Consider the following 8,175-nt stretch of genomic DNA (forward strand, 5'->3'; position numbering starts at 1 on the left):
TCACCTTCTGTGAAAGGCCAGATGATAGATTTTGACTATTGTTTCATATCCTAAATACAGCTATTATTAGCAACCTTATAATGTTATTTGCTATGTGCACAATTATCAGTTCTGATCTATTTCTTATACTTTTGAATACCAGCTCTGGAATTTGTTTTTGCATCCACAGATATCTTAAATGTGTTTATACTTTTTTTTGCTCGTAAGAATAAATACAAAGGCTTCATGGATACTTGTCACACTGATGCTTGGTTGGTATAATAAAAATCAGACTGAAAAGTCTATATTACTGTCGCTTAAGAGAATATGCTTCAATACACTTTTATAAAACAAATCAAATATGTATCTAATTTTGTATTAAGGGATATTGTGGGTAAATATGATCCACAAGACATTGAGTTAATTAGCTCAATAGCTGCAGGGTCTAGGAAGATTTAAGGCTGTATTATGGGGAAATTATATATATATGTAGTTAATATCAAAAGCCATGATATGAATATCAGTATCTATTGTATCATTTATCATCACACATCTGGTAGGGACCCAGCAATGACTTAAAGGATGGATAAAAAATGTTAATTATAAACCTGTCCCATTTAGGACCCAATTGAGTTCATCAGCATTTTATAATGAATCGGGAAGGGATACATGATATCCCACCTCTTCTTGAGGCTCTATTGGCAATTAAATTTTATTGGGGAAGTGAATTCAACTTTTCCATGTTGTAGATAATGATAAACTGCCTCTACTCCAGTAAACAATCTCCCACCCATAATTGAGCAAGAAAGTGATTAAACCTCTTGGACCACAGATAAAAATGACATGCAAAAGAAAGGGGACTTGTTGAGAAGAGATTCAATGCCAACAGGAGAGCAAGAGAGATGAGAGAGGAAAAATGGGAATAAATGACTACAATTCATTATGTAAATGTATGAAACTGCCACAATAAACATTGGGGGAGAAAGAAAAGTTCAGTTATAAAAGGGATGTTATTCATATATTATTTTATTTGATTCTCTGTGTGTTTGTTTGGTCAATTTAAAAATTATGAGTTGGGGCATGGAGAGAGGGCCCACTGGTTAGGAGTGTCTGCTGTGCCTGGAGAGGAACAAGGTTTAGTTCTTACTACCTACATCAATCTACTCACAGCTACCTAGAACCAGTTCAGGAGATCAGATATCTTCTGGCTTCTGAGTGCACCTGTATGTATGGGCAAAAGCTACACACATGCACATATAAATAAAAATAAAATAAACTTTCAAAACTAAAAACTATGTGTTTTAGTATTTTAATTTAAAATAATAGCATGGTTCTGCAGAGGAAATACAGTAATATCTTATTCTTACCCAATGCAAGAATAACCACTGGTATTATAATAAATATACAGATTAACAAAAGTGTTGAAAATTTATTTGACCATACTATTCATCATCACAAATGGATATCCAAACACTCAGACAAAATTGTACTTTGAATTTTTTGTTAGCATATATTAATTATACTGGGTATCATTGTGTTGTTTTCTTATATTTTGTAAGGTATGATCGTTTATTTGTTACCCATAAAGACTTATTTTTGACTAGACTCAGACTTAAAAGTAGAAGCTCTCAGAGAGGACAGCCTATGCCTCTTGGTGATCTGTTCGTGGTTTTTGTTTGTTTGTTTGTTTTGTTTTTTGTTTGTTTGTTTGTTTTGTTTTGTTTTGGCTTCCTTCATTCTCTTGACCAAAAGTTTAGCACATTCTGCAGCCTCCCCATTGGTTTTCTTTGTTTGTTGTTTCTTTAGACCAATACAATGGAGTTTGTGTTACAGGACACATGGAGTAGTAACAAGATGCTGAATCTTGGGTGCTTTGGTCCTGGGCTTCTTAGCTTCTCTGTTAAACGGCTTTCTGACCACGTATTGGCAGACAGCATCTTCCTTAAAGAGATTAAAACGCTTTCAGATTCTGCTAGCTCTTTTAGGTCCCAACCAACGAGACACAGTAGCATCTGTCAGTCCAGGAATATCCTTCTCTCCCTTTTATACAATAACCAAGTTGAGGGGTTGGGGATTTAGCTCAGTGGTAGAGCGCTTGCCTAGCAAGCATTCCCCTTGGTCTATAATAAGAATGCCCCTTAATCAACAGCAGGCGCACTCTGCTGTGGGTCAACACGCCTTGCTTCATGGGAAAACCTTGTTTGTCATTCCCGTTACTGACTCCGACCAAATAATTCTTCTACTCTTCACCCAAAGCGTCAGCAGCTCCTTCTGTGACCATGTGCTCCTCATAGTACACGAAGTACATAGTCTCATGAAGCTGGGGCTCATCGTCCACTTTGATGAGTTTCTGACAGCCAGTGGCACGGAAGGAGATAGTCAGCTTCATCTTGACACTGTTTTCATATTTGTATCTAACGTATTTTCATCATATTCACAGTCACATGACCCTCTCTTTCTCTACTTTGTCTCCTAAATATCTTTTTTTCCTAATTAGGTCTTTCTATTGTCATGTCTTTTAAAACAATCTGTGACATCGGATGCTGTGGATATCGCTCTGTGTAAATAAAGTTCTGATTGGCCAGGCAGGAAGTATAGGCGGGACAAGAGAGAAGAGAATTCTGGGAAGTGGAAGGCTGGGGAGACACCGCCAGCCGCCGCCATGAGAAGCAACATGTAAAGACACTGGTAAGCCACAAAGCCATGTGGTAAAGTGTAGATAAGCAGAAATGGGTTAATTTAAGATAGAAAAGTAGATAACAAGAAGCCTGCCACAGCCATACAGTTTGTAAACAATGTAAGTTTCCATGTGCTTTCTTGGTTGGGTCTGAGCGACTGTGGGACTGGCGGGTAAGAGAGATTTGTCCTGACTGGGCCAGGCAGGAAAATTCTAACTACAAATGGCGCCCAACGTGGGGCAAGAATTTCCACCTAAAACCTGAGAAAAAAGATTCTAAAACGGAGCTAAAAACAGCTTCCTAATTGTCTCTCTCAAGACAGCTGGCAGCCTGGACAGTCACCTAATGTTCCTTTATAAAGTTGGGGCATCTGTCTTTAGCCCACAGGGCTAGAGTCTCTTGGTCACTTCTCTCAGTGCCATACAGTTTGTAAACAATGTAAGTTTCCATGTGCTTTCTTGGTTGGGTCTGAGCGACTGTGGGACTGGCGGGTAAGAGAGATTTGTCCTGACTGGGCCAGGCAGGAAAATTCTAACTACAATCGGAAGTTTCTTTGTAGTTGTTGGTGGGAGCACTGGTGAATGTACTTGCAGTAGCATAGGAACATTGCCAACGGTTCCTCCATAGAATAGAACGTCTCTCCCTCATCCACTGACAACGGTGTTGTTATATTTGGTTCATTAAAGAATAGATGTTTGTACAGAAGAAGTATCATTAAAGTTTAATGATAACAAACTGGCAGTGCAGAGAAAGATCTGCTTAGTTTCTCTTTTAGGCTCAATTACACTGCAAGACTCATCCGAAATTGTAGCGTGAATTCTAATTCGTCTTAATAATAAAAACCCAGAGTCAAATATTGGGGTAAACACTGAAAGATCAGAGAAGTAAAGTCACCACAGTCACCTCTTTCCTCAATGACTTCTCAGACGAAAAAGAGGGCAAATCCATCTCCCCCTCTTTCTACCCAGACACATTACTTCCTGTCTCCATCTCCCTAGTGCTGGGATCAAAGGCATGAGATTCCAAGTGTTGGGACTAAAGGTGTGTGCCACCACTGCCTGGCCTCTATGATAAATTAGTGGCTACTCCACACTCTGATCTCCAGGCAAGCTTTATTAGTTAGGGAACAATCAAAATATCACCACATGGATTAAATTTTATTCACTAACTTCAGGAAAGCCACCAACCAGCAGAGAACAACAAATACAGCTACAGTGACTGTCAGAATTCTTGCAATTGGGAATACTGTGTTCCAAGTACTGCTGTTTCCGAATCAGCTGTCATTGTAAAACAGCCAGTGTGGCAAGGGTGAATCAGAATGGAGTTGGTATGATGGCTGGAAAAAAATATAGTCTACAAGTGTCTCAGGAATGACTGCACAAGGTCATCTTTGACTTAATCTTTATATGTAAACACTTTACATGTATATGTAAACTTTATATATAAATTTAATTTTATATGTAATATTCATGTTTAGTTTTATAGGTAAAATAGTTGTGACATGGTAAGTTTCCTTTAAGATTTGTGAAAACTTGGAGGGTATTCTTTTGTAAAAAGATTACAAACACTATTCCCCATCAGACTTAGTTTACCTAGTTTCACTTTGCTGTAGAACACACTGACATAGTATGCCTTTTTCAAGTATTAACAATAGTCTAAGAATTGAGCACTTGAAAAAAAATACACTGTATTTATTGTAATGATCCATTAGATCAATGATCAAAAGGCCTCTGCATTTCCTAGGGAAATTACCATTCAGTGATAACAATTTCTTTTCCCAAAATGCCCATTAAATTGAGGCTTGAAGACTTTAAATGAATAAAGAAGGGATTTAATTTAATTTCAATGGGTAGTTTGAAGTTATCTCAAATGAGATGTTTGTAATAATAGAGTACCATTATCTTGGACTTAGCACACAAAATACTATGCTGTATGCTATGGCCAAATGAAATGAGATGACTAAACCCATAAGAAGCATGCTGGATACAGGGCAGCTGGCAAAGCTTTCTCATCTTCCTACAAGTAGGGAGAATAAATAGTGAGAAACAATAATAGAGACTATGGTAATGCTCCCTCTTCCTATACAGATCCTTGCTTTCTTTCCCCATGCAAAGTTCACTCAGCTTTTTTAGAACAACAAATCTAAGGACTCATCAACTGGTTCTCTTTGAATCCCAAGACTTTATGACAATTTGCATCAGATTAGATGTGGCATCTTTTACATCAGCGTTCAGGTAACTGAAACCCAAACCATAAAACTAGTAGTTATCATTCTCCTTTCTAAGCAACACTCAGTGTCAAATGGTAACAATGAACTTAATAAAGACTCCATTGTGACATCTGTAAAGGGTGAGAATGGAGTGAGTTGCAATCAGTAGGCCCTGCCTAACCCCGAGTGTTGTGACTGCCTTGACCAGCAAGGATGACGCAACACCGGAGCTCTTCTTTAAGCAGTTTATTCAGGACCTTGTTAGTAGCGATGTCTTCTCCCTGGGCAAGCCTCTCTCAGCCCTTAAGTAGGGCTGGGCTACCAACCCCAGACAGCCACGTGGGCACTATCCATAGGTCCACACATATGCAAGCGGCACACAAATCCAGCCATAGCCAAATAAGGAGCTGTTTACCACAAAGAGTAGTTGCCGTCGGGAAGGCAGAGGGTGGAAGCCAGCGCCATCTTTAAGGTGCGGCTACATGCAGCTCTCTACAGTTCCCCCTTTTTGTTTTGCAGAGCAACAGGCAAGAGTAGAGGTCTGATCTCTGCTAAAATGGAACATGTACTAATGTTTGTCCAGGCATCGTCCACCCAGAGAACACTAGACCTGTCCAATACCCTTTTCACAGAGGTGGGAGTTAGGGTACCAACCCACATGCAATCAGACTTGCTCTCCTTGAGGTCAGTGTATCTTAGCCTCAAGTGCAGTGTGCAGGCCTCGCACCCTGTGCCTAAATATCTTTTAAAGTAGCCAGCCAGGCTTGGGGGGACTGTCCTGCTTCAATGGCCATAAAGGCTTGGATAATCATGGCTACATGGTGACACTGTGAGATCCTAATGCGACAAATGCACCACAAGCATACTAGGGAGGTGAGCACCACTAAGCCTACTAGGGCTCCTATTCCCGCCCACTCCTTCAGGTGATCCATGGCTGTAGCAATCCAGGAAGATAATCCCTCCACCAGTCGGTATCCATTTGGGTCAAATTCACTGTGACAATAGCCACCCTCAGCTGGTCCATCAGGTTATCAAACTCTCCAGTCCAATTGCCTAAAAGATAACTAGACAACCTTTTAGATAAATCTGCAGCATGGGTAAAATTATTATATTGGACACTAGTCACACATAACCCTTCATACTTCCATTGGCAGCTGAGTTGGGCAATCTGCCAGAGGGTGTCAATTTGCTCTTGAACCAGGTCAATTCTCTGGTTGACCACCATCAATCCTCCTCGTATTTGAGCATTGATGCCCTTTTGCACATCCAGAGCACATGCCACATTTGCAGAAAGATTACTCAAGGTCTGTGCCATCTGTACAGTATGACTCATGGCAATGGCGGCTGTAGTGGCTCCAACAGCCACCAAGGAAATAGCTGTAACAATGGCGGCAGTAATGCCAAAATCTCTTTTTGGTCTAAATAGGGTCATAGCATTAGGAGCATCAATTGGCATAGGCACCCAGCGAGGCATATGGGTAATTATGGCATAATCATAGTTAGAAGCATTCCAGCATTGAGTATAGAAACAGGTATTATTATGGCAAGATACAGGCCTCCCTTTGCTCACTATAAACAAGAATGGTGGATACACACAAACTGGAGTAGGATTATAAGTAATATTAGCCAGTGGCTCAACTCCATCATACGCACAGCCTGCATCAGTTCTGGCAGTGATGTCTGTGGATAACAGGCTAGGCACAGAATCCCAGGAGCCCCAAGGCTTGGAGCTACTCCATGAAAACTGACTAATCCCATGCACTCCCCCAGCAATCATAACTAGGGGCTCTAAATTCACGCAACTTCCATTAATGCCACACAATACCCAATTATCAAAAGGATTAGAAATATACAATTGAGAGGGATTTTGCTCACTATAATTACTACCTGCAAAAGTCTGATTAAAGTCTGTGCTTATTCCAGGAGAAAAAGTGAAACTCTTCCCTTGATTGGCCCAGATCACAGCACGAGACTGACAACCTGTCCAGGGCCAGATGTTTCCTCCATCTTGACCCCAACAAAAGGGGGCCCATTTTGGTTGACTAGGTGTATCATTTCCCAACACTTTAGCAGGCCACCATCCAGACACCCAAGAGGCATTGGCTGAAAAACAAGGGCCTGGTCCAGGTAAATCAAACCATCCAGCAGTCTGGTTATATATCAAAACACATGGGGAAATATTTGATCTGTTTCTGACAATTTGGAAACAAAGAGTTCCATTTAAATCAAAAGACCTATTTTCTCCTATAGGAGCTTCCTCTGGGTCCACAGGGAGGTATGGAACATCCATACTTTTATTACTACTGAATAGCCGTGGGAATAATATTGCATCATGACGGACTGGCATTGGTCTCGGAAACACTGACAGTATCCCCCATCTTAGGTCCATCATTCCCAGCCAAATCATCATTAGCACGAACAGGGAGATCACCGTCTGCACAGATATGTTCTTCTTGGCAATGGACTCTTCTCACGAGGCGCTCAAGAACCCACACGGGGTCTTGCTGATCCTGTGGGAAAACACAAACAGAACCTCGTGCCCATGTCAGCACGGGATCGGGTCCATGCCAAACACCTGTCAAGGCATCTTTCCATTTCACCATTCCTTTAGAAGGACTGTGCTGACAATGATGCCTGTCTGCAGCAGAACAATTGGAAGCATCCAAATTAAAAAAATTCAGAGTAAATAATGCAAGAGAGAGTCTGTCCTTAGCCTATTCCCCCTTTTTGTTTTTGAAGCAATTCCTTCAAGGAGCAATGAGCACGCTCCACAATGCCTTGACCTTGTGGATTATATGGTAGGCCATGTACAAGTTGCACATTCATCTGTTGACAGAAGCAAGTGAACTTCTGTCCGGTATATGTAGGACCATTGTCTGTTTTTAACTGTTGAGGCTTACCCCATGCTGCCCAAGCTTCTAAGCAATGAGCAATAACGTGAGAGGCTTCCTCTCCTGCCATTGGGGTGGCGTGAATGATTCCAGAGCAGGTATCAACAGATACATGTACGTATTTGTCACGTCCAAATTCAGAGATGTGTGTAACATCCATTTATCATATTTTTAGGGGGAGCAGACCACGAGGGTTAACTCCTAATCTAGAAGGATGATGAAAAATGACACATTGGGGGCAATCTAGTACCACCTTTCGTGCATCAGCACGTGAGATAGAAAACTTTTGTTGTAATGTCCTTGCATTAACATGAAATTCTTTGTGGAAAGCATGTGCTCGTTGTATGGCAGAAGCCACAAACATCCACTCCTGTCTAGTACATTGGTCCACTATATCATTGCCTTTAGCCAATGGACC

General features: G+C 41.0%; 1 pseudogene; it reads right to left on the reverse strand.

Moving 5' to 3' along the window:
- Positions 1 to 1,569: 1,569 nt before the first annotated feature.
- LOC118570777 lies at positions 1,570 to 2,368 on the reverse strand (annotated as a pseudogene).
- Between the last annotated feature and the right edge of the window lie 5,807 nt (positions 2,369 to 8,175).

Source organism: Onychomys torridus, chromosome 20 (assembly GCF_903995425.1).
Source record: "Onychomys torridus chromosome 20, mOncTor1.1, whole genome shotgun sequence".
In the NCBI taxonomy this organism is placed as follows: domain Eukaryota; kingdom Metazoa; phylum Chordata; class Mammalia; order Rodentia; family Cricetidae; genus Onychomys; species Onychomys torridus.